Source organism: Aegilops tauschii, chromosome 7, assembly GCF_002575655.3.
Source record: "Aegilops tauschii subsp. strangulata cultivar AL8/78 chromosome 7, Aet v6.0, whole genome shotgun sequence".
Taxonomy (NCBI): domain Eukaryota; kingdom Viridiplantae; phylum Streptophyta; class Magnoliopsida; order Poales; family Poaceae; genus Aegilops; species Aegilops tauschii.
Window position 1 is genome coordinate 462,137,734 of NC_053041.3, and position 26,925 is coordinate 462,164,658.

General features: G+C 44.1%; 1 long non-coding RNA gene across 1 annotated transcript; it reads left to right on the forward strand.

Moving 5' to 3' along the window:
- Positions 1 to 17,893: 17,893 nt before the first annotated feature.
- On the forward strand, positions 17,894 to 25,591 carry LOC141027628 (uncharacterized). The gene is made up of 3 exons (XR_012189265.1): positions 17,894 to 18,186; positions 23,861 to 23,935; positions 25,322 to 25,591. It is a non-coding gene; the product is annotated as an uncharacterized lncRNA (long non-coding RNA).
- The last annotated feature ends 1,334 nt before the right edge of the window (positions 25,592 to 26,925 follow it).

The window sequence follows — 26,925 nt, forward strand, 5'->3', positions numbered from 1 at the left end:
GGCCCCCCTTCAATCCCGTATGCATCAATTTCTATGCTAAGTTGAAGCTTCTGTCACTCTTGCCCTCCAATACATAGTCCTATCAACATACAACTAACCCTATGGTGTGATCCACCCGCGCGCTCATATGATGGACACCAAAGGACAGAACCATAACCACCAGCAAATTAAACCAATCATAGCAATTCACCAATTACCGATAGGACAACGAAAATCTACTCAGACATCATAGGATGGCAACACATCATTGGATAATAATATGAAGCATAAAGCACCATGTTCGGGTACAGCGGGTTGCGGGAGAGTGGACCGCTGTAGATAGATGGGGGAAGGTGATGAAGATGTTGGTGAAGATGACGGAGGTGTTGGTGTAGATTGCGGTGACGATGATGGCCCTGGCGGCGTTCCGGCGCCACCGGGAGAGAGGGGGAGAGGGCCCCCTTCTTCTTCTTCTTCTTCCTTGACCTTCTCCCTAGATGGGAGAAGGGTTTCCCCTCTGGTCCTTGGCTTCCATGGCGGCGGAGGGGCGAGAGCCCCTCCGATATTGGATATGTCTCTCTGTCTCTCTTTGTTTCTGTGTTCCCTGATTCTGTCCTTTCACCGTTTCTTATATTCTCGGAGATCCGTAACTCCGATTGGGCTGAAATTTGGACACGATTTTTATTAGGATATTGGCTTTCTTGCGGCGAAAGAAGGGCGCCAACCGCCTTACGGGGTGGCCACGAGGGTCAGGGGTGCGCCCACCCCCTAGGGCGCGCCCCCTGCCTCGTGGCCCCCTCGGGCATCGTCTCACGTTGATTCTTCTTCCCAAAAATCACATATATTCCAAAAAAAATCTATGTAAGTTTTATCCCGTTTGGACTCCGTTTGATATGGGTTTTCTGGGAAACAAAAAACATGCAACAAACAGGAACTGGCACTGGGCACTGGATCAATATGTTAGTCCCAAAAATACTATAAAAAGTTTCCAAAAGTATATGAAAGTTATATAATATTGGCATGGAACAATCAAAAATTATAGATACGACGGAGACGTATCAGCATCCCCAATCTTAATTCCTGCTCGTCCTTGAGTAGGTGAATGATAAAAAAGATAATTTTTGATGTGGAATGCTAGCTAGCATAATCTTGATCATGTAATCTAATCATGGCATGAATATTAAGAGATGAGTGATTCAAAGCAATAGTCTATCATTTGACATTAAGACGATAATACTTCAAGCATACTAATAAAGTAATCATGTCTTTTTCAAAATAACATGGCCAAAAAAAGCTTATCCCTACAAAATCATATAGTCTAGCTATGCTCCATCTTCACCACACAAAATATTTAAATCATGCACAACCCCGATGACAAGCCAAGCAACTGTTTCAAACTTTTGATGTTCTCATACCTTTTCAACTTTTACGCAATACATGAGCGTGAGCCATGGATATATCACTATAGGTGGAATAGAATATGATTATGGAGGTTGTGTGGAGAAGACAAAAAGGGATAAAGTCTCACATCGACGCGGCTAATCAACGGGCTATGGAGATGCCCATCAATTGATGTCAATGCGAGGAGTAGGGATTGCCATGCAACGGATGCACTAAGAGCTATAAGTGTATGAAAGCTCAAACTGGAAGTGGGTGTGCATCCAACTTGCCTGCTCATGAAGACCTCAGGCATTTGAGGAATCCCATCATCGGAATATACAAGCCAAGTTCTATAATGAAAATTCCCACTAGTATGTGAAAGTGATAACTCAAGAGACTCTCTATATGAAGAACATGGTCCTACTCTGAAGCACAAGTGTGGTAAAAGGATAGTAGCATTGCCCCTTCTCTCTTTTTCTCTCATTTTTTTGTTTTTTGGTGGGCTTCTTTGGCCTCTTTTATTTTTTGTGGGCTTCTTTGGCCTCTTTTTTTGTAAAGTCCGGAGACTCATCCCAACTTATGAGGGAATCATAGCTTCCATCATGCTTTCCTCACATGGGACAATGCTCTAATAATGATGATCATCACACTTTTATTTACTTACAACTCAATATTACAACTCGATACTAGAACAAAAATATGACTTTATATGAATGCCTCCGGCGGTGTACCGGGATGTGCAATGATCTAGCGTAGCAATGACATAAAAAAACGGACAAGCCATGAAAACATCATGCTAGCTATCTTACGATCATTCAAAGCAATATGACAATAAATGCTCAAGTCATGTATATGACGATGATGGAAGTTGCATGACAATATATCTCGGAATGGCTATGGAAATGCCATAATAGGTAGGTATGGTGGCTGTTTTGAGGAAGATATAAGGAGGCTTACGTGTGATAGAGCGTATCGTATCACGGGGTTTGGATGCACCGGCGAAGTTTGCACCAACTCTCGAGGTGAGAAAGGGCAATGCACGGTACCGAAGAGGCTAGCAATGATGGAAGGGTGAGAGTGCGTATAATCCATGGACTCAACATTAGTCATAAAGAACTCACATACTTATTGCAAATGTCTAGAAGCTATCGAAACAAAGCATTATACGCATGCTCCTAGGGGGATAGATTGGTAGGAAAAGACCATCGCTCGTCCCCGACCGCCACTCATAAGGAAGACAAATAATAAATAAATCATGCTCCGACTTCATCACATAACGGTTCACCATACATGCATGCTACGGGAATCACAAACTTCAACACAAGTATTTCTTCAATCCACAATTACCCACTAGCATGACTCTAATATCACCATCTTTATATCGCAAAACTATTGCAAGGAATCAAACATATCATATTCAGTGATCTACAAGTTTTATGTAGGATTTTATGACTAACTATGTGAATGACCAATTCCTGTCATCTCTCTAAATAGATATAAGTGAGGCAAGAGAGTTTAATTCTTTCTAAAAAAGATATGCCCACGCTTTAAAAAATATAGGTGAAGCAAAAGAGCATTCTATAAATGACGGTTTTCTATGTGTAGGGAAACATGCAATCCAAACTTCAAATGATATAAGTGAAACACATGAAGCATTCTATAAAGCCATACTCAAAAGATATAAGTGAAGTGCAAAGAGAATTCTATAAAGCCATACTCAAAAGATATAAGTGAAGTGCAAAGAGAATTCTATAAATCAACCATGGAGTATCTCATACCAGCATGGTGCATCAAAGAAAAGTGAAAACTAAATGCAAAATACGCTCCAAGATTTGCACATATCACATGAACGAAACAAAACCAAAAACATACCGATTCTGGTTGAAGAAAGATGGGATGCCTTCCGGGGCATCCCCAAGCTTAGACGCTTGAGTCTCCTTGAATATTTACTTGGGGTGCCTTGGGAATCCCCAAGCTTGAGCTCTTGCCTCTCCTCCTTCTCCTCATATCGAGACCTCCTCGATCTTTGATCACTTCATCCACACAAAACTCAACAGAAAGCTCGGTAAGATCCGTTAGTATAATAAAGCAAATCACTACTCTAAGTACTGTTGCAAACCAATTCATATTTTGTTTTTTCATTGCAGCTACTGTAATATAACTTTTCCATGGCTTAATCCACTGATAGAAATCGATAGTTTCATCAAAACAAGCAAACTATGCATCAAAAACAGAATCTGTCTTAAAAAGGACAGTCTGTAGTAATCTGAACATTCACCATACTTCTGGTACTCCAAAAATTCTGAAAAAATAGGAAAAATAAAGAATTTGTATAGAAAGACAGCGCAAAAATTTTCAGAACCGTTTGACGTTACAGTAAAAAAAATGTAAAATCGCGCACTACAGCCAAAGTTTCTGTTTTGCACCACACAAACCAACAAGCAATGTAAACATCCTAAAGGCAAATCTTGGCACATTATTTTGTTTTTAAACTTTATAAAAGCACACAATCAGAAATAAATGACTCTCTAAAACTTCCGGGTTGTCTCCCTGGCAGCGCTTTCTTTAAAGCCATTAAGCTAGGCATATGGTGCTCAAGTAATGGATCCACCCGGATCCCAAGGTATATCAAAGTCAATTTTAATTAACAATGATTTGTGATTTAGTAGTGAGCACAAAGTAACATATATCATGCAACAACGAAGTCTAACTCTCTTCCTATCTATCGGCATGTCATAAAAGAACAATTCATGCACGCATAGTAAAGGCCAATGCATAGTATAAACAATTTCTTGCAATTTTATCATATTGGAAACATGGAGAGGTGGAGATATAGTTCCTCTCTCATAACAATTGCAAGTAGGAGTAGCAAGCACATGCATATTATATCTATGAAAATCATCATGTGTAGTAGTAAAACGCAACCCATCAATATAATCCTTAATAAGGGCAAACTTCTCTGATATAGTCTAGTCGGGAGAATTCAAAAAGATAATAGGACTATCATGCGTGGGTGCAATAGCAACAATTTCATGTTTAACATAAGGAACTATAGGAAGTTCATCTCCATAAGCATAATTCATATTGGCATCTTGGCCACAAGCATAGCAAGCATCATCAAAAAGGGATATTTCAAAAGAATCAACGGGATCATAACAATCATCATAGCATTCATCCTTCGGTAAATTCGAAGGGAAATTAAACAATGTATGGGATAAAGAGTTACTCTCATTAGATGGTGGGAACGGGTGATCAATCCACTCTTCCTCCTTTTTTTCTTCGCTCTCCTCCTCATCTTTTTGATCCAATGAGCTCACAATGTCATTAATTTCTTCTTCCATAGACTCCTGCAAAATATTAGTCTCTTCTTGGACAGTGGAGACTTTCTTAGTAAATTCATCAATATCATAATTAACTTTATAATTCTCATAGCAATATTTAAGGATAGCTAAATTTTCAGGTCTATAAACCGAATCATCAAAATCTTCAAACTCTTTAAACAAAGATTCAATTTCACATGCACCCTTAAAAGCAACAAATTCTTCTATCCGTTCCACATCATAGTAATCATATATACCATTAGCATAAGAAGCTAAGGTTTTATTGTCATTAAATTTGCATGAAAAGGGAAGGTGTGGAGCCTTCATCCTAGAGCAACAAGTATAATCATGTCTCAAGCATAGATCCCGAGCATACCAACGCAACATATAAATTTGATCCCATAATAGTTTCCCTTTTTGAGTCAAGCGATAATCCCTAAAGTATTCACGTTGATCCAACGTGTCTCCCATTATATAATTGAATGGGGTTTTCTCAGGATTATTAAAGTAGTGCATAATATTTTTCACACATAATGAGCATCGAGGGTTTTAGGAGATTCCCTATCTCCATGAGTAGCAAGTAAACCTAATTTTTTGGTATTTCATGTTCCATATCCATAACTAAAGATAGAGAACAACTTAGAACAACAAATAAAAACTACTTAGTGATAAAGCAAACAAGCACACACGAGAATATTCACCCCACGCTATAACTCCCCGGCAACGGTGCCAGAAAAAGGTCTTGATAACCCACAAGTATAGGGGATCAATTGTAGCCTCTTTCGATAAGTAGTGTCGAACCCAACGAGGAGCTAAAGGTAGAACAAATATTCCCTCAAGTTTTATCGACCACCGATACAACTCTACGCACGCTTGACGTTCGCTTTACCTAGAACAAGTATAAAACTAGAAGTACTTTGTAGGTGTAACATGATAGGTTTGCAAGAATATAAAGAGCACGTAAATAAAAACTAGGGGCTGTTTAGATAAAGAAGCAATAAAGTTAGTATAGCGAGTGTGGAAAAGTGGTGGTAGGAGTTGCGAAATTGTCCCTAAGCAATTGACTACTTTACTAGACCGATAGCAAGTTTTATGTGGGAAAGGCCACTGCTAGCATCTAATCCCTGACTTGGAATTCTATGCACTTATGATTGGAACTATTAGCAAGCATCCGCAACTACTAACGTTCATTAAGGTAAAACCCAACCATAGCATTAAGATATATTGGTCCCCCTTCAATCCCGTATGCATCAATTACTATGCTATGTTGAAGCTTCTGTCACTCTTGCCCTCCAATACATAGTCCTATCAACAAACAACTAACACTATCGTGTGATCCACGCGCGCACTCATATGATGGGCACCAAAGGACAGTAACATAACCACAAGCAAATTAAACCAATCATAGCAATTCACCAATTACCGATAGGACAACGGAAATCTACTCAGACATCATAGGATGGCAACACATCATTGGATAATAATATGAAGCATAAAGCACCATGTTCAAGTAGAGGGTGCAGCGGGTTGTGGGAGAGTGGACCGCTGTAGATAAATGGGGGAAGGTGATGAAGATGTTGGTGAAGATGATGGAGGTGTTGGTGTAGATTGTGGTGACGATGATGGCCCCGGCGGCGTTCCGGCGCCACCGGGAGAGAGGGGGAGAGGGCCCCCTTCTTCTTCTTCATCTTCCTTGACCTTCTCCCTAGATGGGAGAAGGGTTTCCCCTCTGTTCCTTGGCTTCCATGGTGGCGGAGGGGTGAGAGCCCCTCCGAGATTGGATATGTCTCTCTATCTCTCTCTGTTTCTGCGTTCCCTGATTCTGCCCTTTCACCGTTTCTTATATTCCCGGAGATCCGTAACTCCGATTGGGCTGAAATTTGGACATGATTTTTATCTGGATATTGGCTTTCTTGCGGCGAAAGAAGGGCACCAACCGCCTTACGGGGTGGCCACGAGGGTCAGGGGCGCGCCTCCCTGCCTCGTGGCCCCTCGAGCATCGTCTCGCCTTGATTCTTCTTCTAAAAATCACATATATTCCAAAAAAAAACTCCATAAGTTTTTATCCCGTTTGGACTCCGTTTGATATGGATTTTCTGTGAAACAAAAACATGCTACAAACAGGAACTGGCACTGGGCACTGCATCAATATGTTAGTCCCAAAAATAGTATAAAAGTTGCCAAAAGTATATGAAAGTTGTATAATATTGGCATGGAACAATAAAAAATTATAGATACAACAGAGACGTATTAGGAGGCACTGGCGAGAGGCATGACAATAGACCCAGTTAGGACCCCCCATAAGGCAAGTGTGGTTGCACTGGTCAGCTCGATTTGGTGGCACCATGACTCAGCCAACAGTTGTTCAAGTTAAATTAAAGTCTGGTTAAACTTGAATGCGATAAGCCGAGCCATAATAAAATAACATGATGCAACTATAATGCATGAGGACGATATCAACATGAGCATGGGGTGCAACATAATCGTCAAGCATATCAACAACAATAAATCATATCTCCGAATGGGCATGACATACTGACGAGCATGAATATCACAAGTATAAGACTACTCATAGCATAACATGACGACTAGCATCAACAATAAATACCAAGCAAGAACATATCAATAATACTACCAAGTAAGCATGTAACCAACTAGATGCAACAGAACATGCATAGCAATGGTACTGGATAGCAGACGATAAGCATGCATCAGAGCGAACATCACTACCACCAGCATGTACTACTACTACTACTACCAATCAAGGTATACGAAAGTAATACTAGCAAGAATACATGATAACCAGGTGCATCCGAACACGTCATGAAGATGGACATGAAACTATAAGCATTACCAAAACGCCGATAACAGTTGCAGACAAACAATCACTTATTAAATGTTCAAGTAGAAAACCATGGCTACTGCATGTCAATCATGCAAGTGGTTGTCGTAGCTTGCCTGGGGGTGAAGGGTACACTGGGGAGAAGTGCGGAAAGCTCGCGGAAAGAATCGCCGGAAAGGGTTCTCCCTCAGAGGGAGCTGATTAGGGGCAAGGGTATAAAGGACATTTTCAGAATGTGAACACATCATGAAAATGATATGAACAGAATGGGCTCGACGAGACGAAGATGTGGGCGTTGGAATCACCTCAATCGGAGTTATGAACAAAAAGATACGACCGTTCGTTCGTTAGGCAGAAAACAAATAAAAAAGTATTCTTTTCTACGGCTAACGAGTGAACGTTCACAATTTAAAGAGTTTGACCGGCAGCTGAAAAACAGAAAGCGCATTTCTCAGATTATGTCTTCAGAACAGGGAAAACGTATTTCGGCTAATAGAAGAGGCAGAATACGCTTACTTCACTTGAAAACGCACTCTTGGAAGTATGCTTCCGCTTAAGCGCCTGGGCCCGGGGTGAAGGAAATACGCCCTAGAGGCAATAATAAAGTTGTTTTTTATTTCCTTATATCATGATAAATGTTTATTATTCATACTAGAATTGTATTGATCGGAAACTTAGTACATGTGTGAATACCTAGACAAACAGAGTGTCCCCAGTATGCCTCTACTTGACTAGCTCGTTAATCAAAGATGGTTAAGTTTCCTGACCATAGACATGTGTTGTCATTTGATGAATGGGGTCACGGGAATGATGTGATGGACAAGACCCATCCGTTAGCTTAGCATAAATGATCGTTTTATGCCTCTACTTGACTAGCTCGTTAATCAAAGATGGTTAAGTTTCCTGACCATAGACATGTGTTGTCATTTGATGAACGGGGTCACGGGAATGATGTGATGGACAAGACCCATCCGTTAGCTTAGCATAAATGATCGTTTAGTTTTATTTCTATTGCTTTCATCATGACTTATACATGTTCCTCTGACTATGAGATTATGCAACTCCCGAATACCGGAGGAACACCTTGTGTGCCATCAAACATCACAACGTAACTGGGTGATTATAAATATGCTCTACAGGTGTCTCCGATGGTGTTTGTTGAGTTGGCATAGATCGAGATTAGGATTTGTCACTCTGTGTATCGGAGATGTATCTCTGGGCCCTCTCGGTAATGCACATCACTATAAGCCTTGCAAGCAATGTGACGAATGAGTTAGTTATGGGATGATGCATTACGAAACGAGTAAAGAGACTTGCCGGTAACGAGATTGAACTAGGTATGATGGTACCGACGATCGAATCTCGGGCAAGTAACATACCGATGACAAAGGAAACAACGTATGTTGTTATGCGGTCTGACCGATAAAGATCTTCGTAGAATATGTAGGAGCCAATATGAGCATCCAGGTTCCGCTATTGGTTATTGACCGGATATGTGTCTCGGTCATGTCTACATAGTTCTCGAACCCGTAGGGTCCGCACGCTTAACGTTTGATGACGATTTGTATTATGAGTTATGTGATTTGATGACCGAAGTTTATTCGGAGTCTCGGATGAGATCACGGACATGATGAGGAGTCTCGAAATGGTCGAGAGGTAAAGATCGATATATTGGAAGGTTATATTCGGACACCGAAATGGTTCCGAAGTGTTTCGGGTATTTTTCGAAGTATCGGGAGGCTACCGGAACCCCCGAGGAAGTAGTGGGCCTTAATGGGCTTTAGTGGAAAGGAGAGAAGGGCCTCGAAGGGTGGTCGCGCCCCCCATGGCTGGTCTGAATTGGACTAGGAGGGGGTGGCCCCCCTCTTTCCTTCTCCCCTCTTCCTCCTTCCCTCTCTCTCCCTCTTGGAAAAAGGAAGGGGACTTGAACTAGGATTGGGAATCCTAGTTGGACTCCCCTATGGCGCGCCTCCTCCCTGGCCGCTGGCCTCCTCCTCCCTCCTTTATATATGGGGGCAGGGGGGCACCCCAATACACACCAAGTCTTCTCTTAGCTGTGTGCGGTGCCCCCCTCCACAGTCACACACCTCGGTCATATCGTCGTAGTGCTTAGGCGAAGCCCTGCGCCGGTAACTTCATAATCACCATCGACACGCCGTCGTGCTAACGGAACTCTCCTCATCCTCAACTGGATCAAGAGCTCGAGGGACGTCATCGAGATGAACGTGTGCTGAACACGGAGGTGCCGTACGTTCGGTGCTAGGATCGGTTGGATCGCGAAGACGTTCGACTACATCAACTGCGTTACTAAACTCTTCCACTTTCGGTCTACGAGGGTACATGGACACACTCTCCCCTCTCGTTGCTATGCATCACCTAGATAGATCTTGCGTGACCGTAGGAATTTTTTCGAAATACTACATTCCCTAACAGTGGCATCCGAGCCAGGTCTATGCGTAGATGTTATATGCACGAGTAGAACACAAAGAGTTGTGGGCGATAATAGCCATACTGCTTACCAACAACGTCTTACTTTGATTTGGCGGTATTGTTGGATGAAGCAGCCCGGACTGACATTACATGACCGCGTTCATGAGACTGGTTATACCGACGTGCTTTGCACACATGTGGCTAGCGGGTGTCTGTTTCTCCAACTTTAGTTGAATCGAGTTTGACTACGCCCGGTCCTTGTTGAAGGTTAAAACAACACACTTGACGAAAAATCGTTGTGGTTTTGATGCGTAGGTAAGAACGGTTCTTTCTAGAAGCCCGTACCAGCCACGTAAAACTTGCAACAACAAAGTAGAGGACGTCTAACTTGTTTTTGCAGGGCATGTTGTGATGTGATATGGTCAAGACGTGATGTAAATTATTGTATGAGATGATCATGTTTTGTAAAAGTTATCGGCAACTGGCAGGAGCCTTATGGTTGTCACTTTATTGTATGAAATGCAATCGCCATGTAATTTCTTTACTTTATCACTAAGCGATAGCGATAGTCGTGGAAGCAATAGTTGGCGAGACGACAATGATGCTAGAGGGATGTCTATCTAAGTGGGAGTTCTTAAGTAATATGATTAATTAAACTTTAATTTATCATGAACTTAGTACCTGATAGTATTTTGCATGTCTATGTTGTTGTAGATCAATGGCCCGTGCTACCGTTCCCTTGAATTTTAATGCGTTCCTAGAGAAAGCTAAGTTGAAAGATGATGGTAGCAACTACACGGACTGGGTCCGTAACTTGAGGATTATCCTCATTGCTGCATAGAAGAATTACGTCCTGGAAGCACCGCTAGGTGCAAGACCCGCTGCAGGAGCAACTCCGGACATTGTGAACGTCTGGCAGAGGAAAGTTGATGACTACTCGATAGTTCAGTCCCATGCTTTACGGCTTAGAATCGGGACTTCAAAGACGTTTTGAACGTCAAGGAGCATATGAGGTGTTCCAGGAGTTGAAGTTAATATTTCAAGCAAATGCCCGAATTGAGAGATATGAAGTCTCCAATAAGTTCTACAACTGCAAAATGGAGGAGAATAGTTTTCTCAGTGAACACATACTCAGAATGTCTGGGTACCATAACCACTTGACTCAACTGGGAGTTAATCTCCCTTATGATAGTGTCATTGACAGAGTTCTTCAATCACTGCCACCAAGCTACAAAAGCTTCGTGATGAACTATAATATGCGAGGGATGGATAAGACAATTCCCGAGCTCTTCGCGATGCTAAAGACTGCGGAGGTAGAAATCAAGAAGGAGCATCAAGTGTTGATGGTTAACAAGACCACTAGTTTCAAGAAAAAGGGCAAAGGGAAGAAGGGGAACTTCAAGAAGAACGACAAGCAAGTTGCTGCTCAAGTGAAGAAACCCAAGTCTGGACCTAAGCCTGAGACTGAGTGCTTCTACTGCAAAGGGACTGGTCACTGGAAGCGGAACTGCCCCAAGTATTTGGCGGATAAAAAGGATGGCAAAGTGAAAGGTATATTTGATATACATGTTATATATGTGTACCTTACTAATGCTCGTAGTAGCACCTGGGTATTTGATACTGGTTCTATTGCTCATATTTGCAACTCGAAACAGGGGCTACAGATTAAGCGAAGATTAGCTAAGGACGAGGTGATGATGCGTGTGGGAAATGGTTCCAAAGTCGATGTGATCATCGCCGGCACGCTACCTCTACATCTACCGTCGGGATGTGACGCCCGGATAATTACGCTACAGTAATCCTCTACTAATGATGCCACATCACCTCGGTTACTGTTCAAAACCGATTCAAAAATTCAAATTTAAAATCAAGGCAAACAAGGAAGTTTTCAAACAATAAAACTAAAATGTTCGAGGAGTTGCAAAAAATTCACTAAGTAATTATCATATAGAAACAACATCTTTTGAAATATTTAAATTTCCTTGAAATAATAAAACAAGACCAAACAGTACCATTTTGGCCCATTTAAATGTAAACATGACTTGAATAAATTCAAATAGCCCCCAAACTTTTTGTGGTAGCCCAAGGTATTACCTTGTATTTGTGTGTCACTCTTTACCATTTACAAAAATGATTTGGTGACTCTACTTAATGCCAAACCATAGACAAAATAAGAAACAGAAAAATAAAAGTAAAGGAAAAGTAAAGGGCAAAGCCTAGTGTGCTACTGGGGCCATACGAACCTACAGTGCAGCCCAGCCCATCCCGTAGCGATCCCCTACCTCCTGTTCACGGGAGGGGGATCGTGGCTCAGATCCGCGCCTCCAACGTTAGTTTGAAGCTCTTTTCCCCTCACGTTAGGGTTTTGGTTCCTCTCGGCGGCGGCGATAGATCGCGCCACCGTAGAGTCCCTCGCTCCCCTCTCCTTCCCGCCGACGCTAGGGGCTCTACGGGTCGCCTCGACTGGCGGGGGCGAGGGTGTTAGGGACCATACCGCCCGCGGAAACAAAACCCTCGGGCAAGGGAAGATGGAGAAAGCTGCTTCAGGATCGGGCAACGGCATGACGGATCTAGAAGCAATGATGGACGAGCTGGGTCTGAAGGAGGACGAACTCCAGGATGTGGTGATCGAGGACGACGAGCTGCCAGTTGAGGCGACCCGTTGGATGGCCATCGCTAGGGTTCATACTGAGAAGACCTACAACCAATATTGGTTTTACAGGAATATGCGGGTGGCTTGGGACTTGGCAAAAGAGGTGAAGATCAGGCCGCTTGAAGACAACTTGTAAACAATGCAATTTGAGTGCTTAGGTGACTGGGAGTGCGTAATGGAGGATGGACCATGGAGTTTCAAGGGCAAAGCAGTGGTTCTGGAGGCGTACGACGGGTTCACACAACCGTCGACTATTGAGCTAAACAAGATTGACATGTGGATTCAGATTCACGATTTCCCGGATGGTTTTTTCTCTAAAATTAAGGCCCTGGCGTCAACAGTGGGAGAAGTCATCTATGCTGAGCCTCGATCCCAAGATTTCGAGGGCAACTTTGCATGGGTGCGTGTGAAGGTTGATGTTACAAAGCCTCTCAAGAATGCTGTTTCATTGGTGGTGAAGAAGAAAGATGCTATGCATAGGGAGATATACAGGGTGAAGTATGAACGTCTCCCTGACTGGTGCGCCGTCTGCGGATACATGGGTCACCTGTTCAAGGAGTGTGGAGATGGAGTTCACGATCCAAAGACATTGGTTTTTAAAGACCTGAAAGCGTCATGGTTTAAGGGCCCGGGTAGTGGCCCTGGAGAAGGAAGAGGCAATGGTGACGGCAACGGAAATAGGACTGGCCGAGGAGGTGGATGTGGTGCTGGCCGTGCGGGGAGAGCAAGGGGTTGTGCAACCGACCTTAATATGTCAACCACCAGAGATAAGGATGGTATGCAGGAGAGGGACACAGATATGGAGGAGGGAGATAGAAACAGGAAGAGGGGGGCTGTAGCGGCGGATCCATCTGTTCTGCTGCTGCCAGCACCTTTGGACAACTCAAATAACTTTGTTGCGTCGCCATCCACCGAAATCCCACCGAGTCCGTCGTCCAAGCAGGAGGCAAAGAGGAACAAGACCAACACCATAACCAGTGAGAAAAACAGCGGCAAGAACACGGCTATGAGCAAGAACAATGATGCGCGTTTGTCGGGCCTCCCAGTGGGGTCGCGCCTAGCGCAATGAGTCTACTCTGTTGGAACTGCCGTGGGGCTGGCAAACCCGCGGCAGTTCAAGAGCTTCATGAACTAACGAAGCAATATGCCCCCTCTGTATTATGCATTCTTGAGACTCAGATAGAGGGATCCAAAGTTGAGAACATGGCTGGTTCTTTAGGTTTCAATAAAAGTTACGCTGTTAGTAGTTCGGGAAGGAGTGGTGGTCTAGGAATTTTCTGGAATGATGAAATAAAGCTTGAAGTTGTTGGTTATTCTTAGTATCACATTGATGCAATTATTGATGAACTTGTTGACGTTAAAACGAGGGTGACTTTTGTCTATGGGGAAGCACAGGTCAGTGAAAGATACAAAACCTGGGATATGCTTAGGGGAATTGTTGGCACAAATGATATACCCTGGCTAGTCCTAGGCGACTTCAATGAGGTGTTGCACGCTCACGAACATGATGGAGTAGGGAATAGAAGCCAAGCACAGATGGATGCTTTCAGGGATGCCCTGGACACATGTGGTTTGGCTGACATTGGATATATTGGCACGGACTGGACGTTTGAGAAAAAGGTAGCAGGCGGAACGTACACACGGGTCCGTTTGGACAGAGGGGTTGCCAACCCGGCCTGGACAATAGCTTTCCCGTCAGCGCTTTTGGAGCATGGAACTGCGGCCTCGAGCGACCACACCCCGCTCATTGTGAGCTACGTGCATGGATCATGCAGCCGAGCCCCGCGCTCGTTTAAATATGAAGTGGCTTGGGAACGGGACCCGTCGCTGTCTCCTCTGATCCAACATGCATGGCAGAGCAACGCGGGAGATTCGGTGATGGGAATAAGCGACAAGATGCATTCATTAGCGCAGGATTTGAGCCAGTGGGACCGAAGCCACTTCCGGAATGTGCGACGGGAAATCCAGTGGTTAAAGGCAGAGCTACAGGAGTTACGCGTGATCCCAAACAGATTTGGGCCAAATCATTTGGAGATCAAAATAATTGACATATTAACCGAGCTTTATCACAGAGAAGAGATACTTTGGAGACAATGCGCCCGGCTGGAGTGGTTGATGCACGGCGATAAAAATACATATTTCTTTCATCTCAGGGCAAGTAGAAGAAGGAGAAAAAACCAAATTAAGTCCCTCCAGCGTCCGGATGGCCAGAGTACGGAGAATGTTACAGAGATGGAGAACATGACCACAGCCTTCTATCAAAATCTCTATACATCAGAGGGGGTACACGATATGGAGCATGTATTGAATACGGTCCCAGCAAAAGTAACTCAAGCCATGAACGACATGTTAAATGCCCCATACACAAGTAAGGAGGTGAAAATGGCTCTGTTTCAGATGTACCCAATGAAAGCACCTGGTCCTGACGGATACCCAGCGCATTTTTTCCAACACCATTGGGACATTTGTGGGGATGAGGTTACAAAGGCGGTCCTGAGGATAGTGGAGGGCACGGAGTCGGCTGAGTGTATAAATGACACAATTTTGGTACTCATACCAAAGGTAAAAAATCCCACCCTACTATCTCAGTTTCGCCCAATCAGCTTATGTAATGTATTGTACAAGATTTCTTCCAAGGTTATATCTAACAGACTCAAGGTAGTTCTACCTGAAATAATATCTGAGGAGCAATCAGCTTTTGTTCCCGGCAGGCTGATTACAGACAACATCATCACAGCGTATGAATGTTTACATTTTATGAAGAGGAACAAGGCCAAGAAACATCAGTCGTGTGCACTCAAACTTGATATGATGAAAGCTTATGATAGGGTGGAGTGGCCTTACCTGAGGGCCATAATGTTAAAGCTGGGTTTTACAAACGGTTGGGTTGATATTGTGATGGGCTTGGTCACCACAGTCAAGTTCTCTGTGTTGTTTAATGGGAAGAAGTTACAACAATTTACCCCATCAAGAGGTATCACACAAGGGGACCCGATTTCTCCATATTTGTTCTTGCTGGCAGCAGAGGGCCTTTCGTGCCTGTTAGAATCTAAAAGTGAGTCATCCAATTTGGGTGGACTACAGGTAGCTCCTACGGCGCCACCAGTAAGCCATCTTCTATTCGCTGATGACAGCCTGCTGTTCTCCAAAGCTAACAATGTAGGGGCAACTGAGGTGCACCATGTTCTGGACACTTATTGTCAAGCGACTGGGCAGCGTATCAACTACTCCAAATCATCAATCTATTTCAGTAAGGGGGTTCCTGATTCGGTCAGACAGGAGATCAAAGATACACTTCACGTTCCCAACGAAACTCTAAATGAGAAGTACTTGGGAATGCCGTCAGACATAGGAAGCTCAAAGAACGGTGCCTTCAAATATCTCAAGGACCGTCTCTGGAGCAAGGTGCAAGGTTGGATTGAGCGTACTATGTCCTCGGCTGGCAAGGAAGTTCTTGTCAAATCTGTTGCGCAGGCTGTTCCAGTTTTTTCCATGTCTTGTTTCAAGCTACCTAGAGGCCTATGTGAACATTTGAACATGCTCATCCGTAAGTTTTGGTGGGGTGCAAAGGATGGAAAACGTAAACCACATTGGGTCTCCTGGAAAACGATGACACAACCCAAGGGAATGGGAGGTCTCGGCTTCAAAGATTTTGAACTTTTCAACTTGTCAATGCTCGCCAGGCAGGCGTGGCGCTTGCTGCAAGATCCAGAGTCGCTGAGTGCCCGAGTGTTGAAAAGTGTATACTACCCTTCTTCAGATATACTCCAGGCTGAATTGGGAAGCCATCCGAGCCAGGTATGGCGGGCCATTATAGAGGGAAGGGATGTTCTGAAGCAAGGATTGATAAAGAGAATTGGCAACGGAGCAGACACAAACATATGGACCGAGAACTGGTTACCCAGAGAGGAGATGATGCGTCCCTACGGGAGTATCTCACCAAACCCACCAACACATGTGTCAGAGCTCATAACTACTGTGACAACATCGTGGAACAGACAGCTTGTCCAACAAACTTTTATGCCCATGGATGCTACAGTTATTCTCGGTATGCCGATATGCACTCGAAACATCACAGATTTTTGGGCATGGTTTCATGAGAAAAACGGTACTTTCACTATTAAGTCAGCATATAAGATGCTAGTAGCTACCAGAAATCGGAGAGAAGCGTGGTTGGAAGAGGTCCCGGGTCCTTCCAGCTCTAGGGCCGAAGAAGGTGCCTATAAAACACTGTGGAAAACGGAAGTGCCGGGCAAGGTTCGGATGTTTCTTTGGAGATTATCGAAACACTCGCTTCCGACCAATGACGTCCGTGCTCATCGCCATATGACTGACTCGCCGCAATGCGGGTTATGTGGAGTTCGGGATTCCTGGCGTCACTCGCTGATCGAGTGCACCTCCTCTAGGAGCGTGTGGGCTCTTATTGATGAAGAAATCACGCATAAAATAATAGCTACAACGGAGCCAGAAGCAAAGCAATGGTTGTTTACGCTGATGGAGTTGTTATCACGTGATGATTTTGCGTTCGTATCGGTGACATTACGGTCCATATGGCACGCGAGACGCAAAGCAATACACGAAGCTATTTTTCAGTCCCCCCAGGCGACCCATGATTTCATCACACGGTATATGGCTGAGCTCGGCATAGTGAAGGAAAAGATGCAGCAAACTACTGTAAGGAGGGTTACCACTACACAGGTACACACGCGACCTCGTAAGCCACCGCCAGGACACTTTAAAATTCATGTGGACGGCGGAGTCCTAGGAACCAGGGGAGGTTCGGCAGCAGCAATGTGCAGAGATGAACATGGGAACTATATGGGTAGCTCAGCACTTGTCGTGCAAGGAATTACAGATCCACCAACTCTAGAAGCAATGGCGTGTCGAGAGGCTTTGGCGCTAGCAGAAGACCTGGGAATCCAATGTTTTGTGGTGGCCTCCGACTGTCAACAAGTGGTCTCGGACATCAACGCCGGAGCAAGAGGAACTTATGGAGCAATTATCAGAGAGATAAACATTAGATCATTGCCTTTTCTTTGTAATTTTATTTTAGAGAGTCGTGCAGTTAATGTAGAAGCACACCGTCTAGCCAAGTTTTTTTTTCGAGAGGACCGGGGCGTCATGTTTGGCTTGGTGCACCCCATGACCTCATATGTATCCCACACCATGTGGACTTTCATGAATAAACTTGGCTTTCATCAAAAATAAAAAATAAAAAAACCCGCGCCTCCATGGCGGACGATGGCGCCGTGTCGATCATCCGGCCAGCCCCCGAGTTGTATAAGACTGTCCCCGACGCCGCTGTCGAACCCTAGCCTATCCACTCCTTCCCCCGCTCTCCCTCTCCCGTTACAGAAGCCGCCCGACGCCACCATCGCCACCACCTCGTCTATCCGGTGGCCACCGGCCTCCCCTCGTCGCGCCAAGGCGTCGTCTCCTTCGCCTACGTGCTCTGAATCGAGCCGGGACGCCCGTACGCTCGCCATCGAGCTCATCTCCGTCGCGTACATCGCCGATGTTCGTCGTCGTTGCCGCGGCTCCGGTCCACCTCCGGCCTCCCCGACCTCGCCATCGCGCTTGCGGTGAGCCCCTCCTCCGATTCCCGGCCTTTTGCCCTTCGATCGGTGCCTTTTTACGCCGCCGATGTTGCTGCCGTTACTTGCTTGCTGTTGCTAACCTCGTCCGTGCGCCTCGACCCGCGGCCGCCCGTGCGTGTGCCCGCCGCGGCATGGCCGCGTCCGCCTGCGCTGCTGCCGCTCCTTGCACTGCTGCAGCTTGCTCCTGCTGCTGGCTGCTTCTCCTGCCGCTGCGCCGCCGCCGCTGCCTCTTGCTACAGACGCACCCACCGCAGCCGCTCGTACACACATGCGCACCTGCTCGCCGTCCTCGTGCGTGCCATGGCTAGCAATGGCCGCATGGCCGCATGTGCCCTGTGTGTGCGTGTATGCACAGCCATGGGAACGGCTTGTGCCACCGCACATGGGGCCGGCCAGATTAGTTTAGCACTAATCAGGCTAACTACCTCCCTATGACATGTGGAGCCCTCACCACTAATTAATCTAATATACTAGGATACTTTAGTTACTGACTGTGACATGTGGGACCTTCCCATTAATCAACCAGTTTATTTAGCCTTTAAATAAATATTGAGACAATGACACATGGGACCCACTTACACTGTTCTATACTAGTAAATGTGCCCGTGCGTTGAGAAAAATATCTCAGTTTTATAATTAAGTTTAGTGGCTCAACATCCAAGCTCTAGATCAATACTTAGCATTAATTTCTCTAATCCATATACCTAGACAATCGGCAACATGGACTTAAATATATGTCCGTGCGTTGCAACGGTGATATAAATATTCTAATGACGCTATCAAGACGAATAGCACAGAAGAATTTTGATTTGAAATGTTGCCATGACTACTTCTGTGTTGCAAATTTTCCTTGCCTTATACCCCAGGTCACCCTAAATCATTATACATAAATATATGGATGTGCCAAAAAATAGGTTAAGCTAACTACAATACTTACAATACAATAGTTATGAAATTCTTACACAGGGAGGAAGCATGCAAACAATGGCTATCCTACATCGCAAGTATTTCTTGTAGAATATCCAGCATTTTCCAGACAGAGCTCCTATTGATTTCAGACAAGCCAGATAGCCCTTCTTCTCCTGTTTGAAAAGGCAGCTCTCATAAATATAACAAGACGAATACAACTAACCAGGATGTACTTGTTTGCTTGTGCAAGTGACTGAGAGGAAATACACCTTTTTTTAAGGAGCTATGGGTCTCCCCTATTTCCAACAAACGCCCCACCTATTAGAAGTAACAAGGTTATTCGAAGGTTGTAAGTTAGTCACAGGGTAGAAAACTGGCAACACAGGAATGGAAACCAATATTCTTTTGTCGGTTGTCTGAAGCTAACAAATTAGAATTGTCCACACCTGCACTCCCAAGAACGTCAGGATTCAGACTGCCATGCCGCCGCTTGCAATGCCCAAATGCTGCAGGTTTCACAGGGCACATCCAATTGCTGCAGCCTGAGTGTGAGATGGCCAACAATATGTTCCGGCCATCCAAGACAAGCAGTGTGGTATCCTCGCTCAAGCACACCATCAAACCTCCAAAACTGCTCCCTGGTGCCATAATCACATATTGCAGGCTTTCAGTCATATATGGATTGCAAATTTCTTCCAGCTGGTATAACATGCAATCTTACTATATGTATTATCACTAATGCACACCTTCAACCAAATAACTACAGAGATGTAGAGTGGAACCATATAGTACCTGTGAACGCGACAGCGATTTTTTTGCTGGAACTATTCTTTTTTTTTGCTGGGACCGGCCAAACTTTTTGCTGCGACCCAGCTACGGCGAGTCATTATTTTTGCTGGAACCTACGAGTTTTATTGCTGGAAACATACATTTGTTTTGTTAGAAGAAAATATAAATAGAGCATTAACTAACAGCAAGGCTATTGGATCTTGACACCAAAATAGTCAAGATCTTAGTTAATTAAAAAATAGTAAGATCTTTAGTACATGATACCACTGAACATGCGCAAGATTCTTACAAAGTTTAACCAAGAAAGAATAATATAATAAAAGCACTTGATCAAGACAGTTGCAACTCCTGTACCAAATTTCTGTGAAGCTCTTCTAGCTGGTATAATATGAAAACTTACTATTTATATTAACGCAGCCAACCACTAATGTTCACATTCAGACATGTAAAGTGGAACCATATAGCATTGGTCTCAAGCACTAATGCACACCTTCAGCCAGTTAAGTACAGAGACGTAGAGTGGAACTATATAGCACTGATCTCAAGCACTAATGCGCACCTTCAGCCAATTAAGTACAGAGATGTAGAGTGGAACTATATAGCACTGGTCTCAAGCACTAATGCGCACCTTCAGCTAAGTAAGTACAAAGATGTAGAGTGGAACCATATGGCACTGTTCTTACCAAGATTAACAAAAAAGAGTCTTGTTCTCAGTGGTGGAGCTTGAATGGAAAAGCTGGGCGGGCCAGACTAAAAGGAGAGCACAATTTTTTTTTGAAATTCTGAAAGCTTTTTTATTCTTCGCGCTTCTAAAATCTGTGATGACATTATCGTGGTTGTTGTTTTTTTCAATTCGAGCAATGGCAACATGATCTTTCTCAATTTGAGTTATGTCATTTCTTTTCCTGTTAAAAACCATATCAATTCTTCTCTTGAGTCTGATTTTCTTTGCCCATTACTACCTACGTTGCAATTTGTATAAGATGAGGACTGCATTATGTGCCAAAGATCATGTTGCTTTTTTAATAGCATGTTTAACAACCTGCATCTTATTCCGACTATGCACATAACTCAAATTGTACATGTTGCCAAAGAACATGTTAATTTTTTCAGTTCATTGCATGTCATGCAGATTCAAATCAGGACTGCATTTTGCGCCAACAAACATGCATAAGATGTACTCAACTGAAAAAAAGAACAGGCTAATTTGGGGGAAAGATAGTAGTGTACGTTCTGCTGTGTATGTGCAGCTATGCAGTGGGCACTTGCGCCAGCAGTGGGTTGAGCTGGAGAGAGGACGGGGGGATGAGCTGCCTGCCTGAGAGGAGATGTGTCGCCTGAGAGGAGATGTGTCGCCTGGTTAATAGGCTCTGCAGGTGGGTTGGGTGGGAACATGCATAGGTAAAAAAAAACTGTCATATTCCTGGGCGGGCCATGGCCCGGTCTGGCCCCAACAAAGCTCCGCCCCTGCTTGTTCTGTTCATCAAATTTAATAGGTTTTGAAAACTGAAAAAGGCTTTTCCATTAAGCGAAAACCATAGGTAAATAATTGTTCATGCACCTTGCCAATTAGCACAAATAGAGATGTAAATTATCTCAGACAGTTAGAACACCCAAAATTATTTAACCAATGCCCGTGCATACAATACCATGAACAATGCATTACCTCTCTGCCTTCACCATGATATTAGTTTACCTTTTCTTATATTTTTTCTGTTGTATAGTAGCTATTCTTCCTTGATAAAAATTAAGTACATCCAACCACTATGTACACCTTGAGACAACTCCCAGTGTGCCCTTTTCTTATATTTTTCAATACAAGATAAATATATTTTTATTAAGTTTAGTGTAGAGGCCTTCATGACAGGGGTGACAGTCGGCAATCAGACAATTCCAGTGCCATCCCATCAGTCATGAAAATTGCTTACTAAATTATTGCCAAACCTTGCGTATTTTCTGAAACAATTTTTAACGTTGCAAATTGGACACTTCAGATCCAAGATTTGATGTACTTGTTCCAAATGGTGCTAGCTAACCACCTTCATACTCTGGAAAAGTTGTCCATTTTTTGCATGTTTCAGGAAAATGCGGCACGCACACCAACACATTAGTACAATTAGCAAGCTGCAACTTGAAATTATGCACTGGTTCCCACTAACTCCACTCCAATCTATACACCATACAGACTGGCACATACCAATTACAATATCAATGGAAAGGAACCGTGCAATTACAGTTTTGAAAGTTTTTTGCAATCCTGGTTACTAAACACGAATTTCTTTTTTTTTTTTGACAGAAAGACTGTAAGGAAATTCCCTACAGTATAATTGATGCAACAAACCCAAATTGCAAGTACCATGCCTTGAACCTGGGTGGGTGGGAAGGCATCAACCCCTTCCCACCACTAGGCTATGCCTTAGTCTGCCTAAACACGAATTTCTTGGGCACATTATTAAATTTGCAGGAGAGAACTTCAAGACAACACATAACTATATGATGTACAGAGTATGTACTTATGAAGGAAAAACAGAGCATGTGGATTAAAATTTGATGTTCTGTTTCACATGTACCCCAAAGACCAAATGCTCTGCAGTTAATTACTGAATGTCTATTCTGCAATGAACTACTAACCCGTGCTCAATATTCCGCTGTTAACTTCTAACATGTGACCTGTAATCCAATATTACTGCTCCAGATCCGTAGTAAACTCATGTTCAGTATCAACCTCCAGATCCATAGCAACCATCTATAGGCCGCATCCTCCTCATTCCCATGTTCATCGTCTCTGTTACAAAGAAACATCATCTCGATGTAGAATCATAGTGCTTGAAACTAATTCCTATCTCTAGGAGTACATTACATCTGATGTACTAACTGAAAAATTCAATGCACAGAATCACCTAGCTGAACTAATTCCTATCTCTAGCAGTACATTAACATCCGATGTACTAACTGAAAAATTCAATGCACGGAATCACCCAGCTGAACTGCGCAAGATATAAACCAGAACTTCATTGCAACAGAATAATAATTCTTTGAACGAAAAAAACGAAAAAGAACATTACTGAATTGCAAGTGAACAAACAGAGAACCACGGCCACGTTGTTTGGTGCTCCGGCAACCTGCCTTCTCTCCCCCGAGGCGTCTTCGCGTGCCGTCGTCCTCCCTCCGTGTCGACCGTCGCCGCCAGTGATGATTGGCGGGAGAGCCTGCGTGCCGTCGCTGGTGAGTCGCGGCAAAGGGTCATGAGGCAGATGTGGCGGCGCCCGCGAGCTCACGTTTGCGTTCAAGGAAAAAGCGAGCGGGCAGCCGGCACATCCAATCCTGGAAAAAGATAGGATTTGGAGGCAGGGCGTCGCGGGTGTTTTTTTTTCTCTCAACCGTACCGGTTCGGCTGACTTATTGCGAGGACTGTGGGTTGAATGTCAAAAACAACAGGGATTGTTTTGAAAAATTGCCGCGACAGTGAACCCGCCAGACTCAACCCGTGCTTTATTATTAGGGAAAGATTGGTCAACCCTACCCCTCTGGCCCCACCGTCATATACTTTGGCTAGATCAGCACCATGTGACGAAAGCATTTTACTGTTTTAATTTCGAAATATAATTAAATCCAGAAACTAAAAAATCATTTAAACTTCGGAAAATCATATTAAATAATCCCTAACTTGGATAAAAAAGCTTTATATATGAAAAATTTCAAAAAATATGACGAATCTGAATATGCCTTTCGTTCGTCTGTCACATGTCCCTAGCATAGCGAACATGCAACCGTCCCCCTCCGTTTCACCTTTATGAAAATGGCAAACTCCGGGAATACTTTTCCAGATGTTTTTCCCCTTCGCTGGTATTGCCTAGTACTGTGTTAGGTCACACCTAGCACCGCGTATTGCCTTGTTATATTTTGTGTTGCTTTGTTTGCTCCGTATTTACTGTTTCTTCCCCCTCTTCTTCTTCGGTAGACCCCGAGATCGGTGCTGATGCCACTGAGTACGACTACGTCACCGTCGACCCGTCCTTCTCTGCAGAGCTTCTAGGCAAGCCCCCTGTTCATCCTGATATCGCCTACTCTTTCCCTCTACTGCTTGCATTAGAGTAGTGTAGCTGTTACTGCTTTCAGATGAACCTATTCTGCTGCATAGCCTGTTCTTGTTGCTTCTGTTGTTACCTTTACCTGCAATCATAAATGCTTAGTATAGGATGCTAGTTTATCATCAGCGGCCTTACACTCTTGTCCATCAGCCATGCTATACTACTAGGCCGTGATCACTTCGGGAGGTGATCACGAGTACATATACTTTATACTTTTACATACTTATGTTACTGTTCGGAGATGGGGGCTGAAGGGGCAGGCGGCTCCATGCAGGTAGTGATGGGCCAGGGTTCCTGACAGCCCCCTGATGATTACTTTGTGGCGGAGCGACAAGGTAGGTTGCGACCACCTAGGAGACAGGTGGGTCTGGTCCCTGGTCGGCGTCCGCGGATATTTCTAATAACTCGCTTAACGAGATCTGAATATTTGATCTGAGTCAGGCCACTGGCCTATACACATTAACCAACTACGCAGAAACAGTTATGGGCACTCGACGTCATGGTATCAGCCGAAGCCTTCTTGACGTCAGCGACTGAGCGGCGCGCTGGATTGGACTGGAACGCCTGCTCTTGTATTAGGGAGGCTAGGTCTGCTTACCGCCCGCCTACGCGACGTGCATGTGTGCAATGGGCGATGGGCCCAGACCCCTGCGCGCATAGGATTTAGACCGGCGTGCTGACCTCTCTGTTGTGCCTAGGTAGGGTTGCGATGTGTTGATCTTTCGAGGCCGGGCATGACACAGGAAAGTGTGTCCAGCCAGAGTTATCGAGCGTATTGGGTAATGTGGTGCACCCCTGCAGGGAAGTTTTTCTATTCGAATAGCCGTGTCCCTCGGTAAAAGGACGACCCGGAGTTGTATTCTGACCTTATGACAACTAGAACTTGATACTTAATAAAACACACCTCTTACAAGTTCCAGATACAACGCGGTGATCGCTTTCCCACAGGGCGACAAGGGGAGGATCACCGGGTAGGATTATGCTATGAGTTGCTACTTGATTCTACACTAGCTACTCTCTTCTACATGCTTCAAGATGGAGGCGGTCAGAAGCGTAGTCTTCGATAGGACTAGCTATCCCCCTCTTATTCTGGCATTCTGCAGTTCAGTCCTCAGATACTACCCTTTTCATTGATACCGATCAGTCCTCAGATACTACCCTTTTCATTGATACCGATCAGTCCTCAGATACTACCCTTTTCATTGATACCGATGCATATGTAGTGTAGATCCTTGCTTGCGAGTACTTTGGATGCTTTGGATGAGTACTCACGGTTGCTTTGCTACTTTTTCCCCTTTTACCGGTTATTGCGATCATATGATGGAGTCCAGGAGCCAGAGGATCCCGAGGATGATTCTACGTGGAGTTCGACTTCAAGGTGTAGTTAGGAGGTCCCAGGCAGGAGGCCTTGCCTTTTCGATCGTTGCTACTTTTGTGCTAGCCTTCTTAAGGAAAACTTATTTAACTTATGTCTGTACTCAGATATTATTGCTTCCACTAACTCTTGTGTCTTCGAGCATTTGTATTCGAGCCTTCGAGGCCCCTGGCTTGTAATATAAAGCTTGTATTATTTTATTTGTGTCTAGAGTTGTGTTGTGATATCTTCCCGTGAGTCCGTGATTTTGATCGTACACATTTGCTTGTATGATTAGTGTATGATTAAATCGAGGGCGTCACAAGTTGGTATCAGAGCCGACTGTTTGTAGGAATCCCCCTTCCAACTCCTTGGCCGAAGTTGAGTCTAGTCATTGCAGAACTTTTACTAACATGGCTGTGTGGCTTACGGGCCCACGTTGGGTGGTATTAGGATCTTTTATTCCTTGACCTATACTCTGGGACTCCGATTTCTCTTCTACTCGGGTTAAATAATTTTGCTAACTCTAACACTAGGTTCTCGTAACTACTTCCTCCGGAGAGCCCTCACTCCAGATGATTGCTTGGTGCACCGAAGAATCCCGAAGATACTCTGTGATGTTCTCTCGAGACTTTGTGCCATCGCTTTTGCAATTCTCTTCCATCGATAAACCCCCTATGGATAACCACGTACACTTGTCCTTCATACAATCATTTCCCGTTGATCTTGTCATTACAAGATACCCTAAAATTCCCTCTATTGTTCTGAAAATCCTTTGAGATACTGCCTTGCAGTTCTTTGCCACATGATTACCCCTACGGATAATTCCTCGCTCTTACCGAGTATCCGCTCATCCCCAGTTGTTCATGTGTTTCACAAAATTCTTCGAAATACTATCCGATCTTTCGAGAATCCTCTGTAGCCTATGGCTCTTGAAATGCTTGTCTGCATACATTATGGTTAATTCCAAATGACTAGCAATATTCATGGATGTCCTTTGCCTTTATCATCTTGGGTCCCTTGATTCAATATGTCGCGAATGTTGCAATACTTAATCAGATCCTAGAATTCACCCTTTTGCCTCATACGTAATTTTAAACATGAGCTGGATCTCGACCAATCAAATTGCCATTGATTGTACCCCTAAGCCTACTCAACTTATCCATCCTTGATCAGAGCGTTGCTTCTGATCCCTTGATTTGGAAATCATAATTCTTTTGCATTGAGCTTTCAATTAGTCAGTTGTTTCTATAATCAGATCTCCTTGCATTCTTTCTTCCTCTGGTTGAGTACCGATGCTCACATCAGATCCCTTGAGGACCACCGGATCCTTTGTTGAATTATCATCCGACAGTGTCCTTCGTATACAAAACCTTGAGAAGTTCTCTTCCCTGATACATAATACCATTGATAAATCCTATTCTTTGATTTGGCCAACCATGCTCTGTTTTTGAGCTGGTGATATTTACTGGTGAAGCTTGTGGTATATGTTTCCACGATTCCCCGATGGGTTGAACCTATGCCTTCCTTAATATGTGTGAACTCGAAAGTTTTCACGAGTCATACTCTTCTGGTATTTTG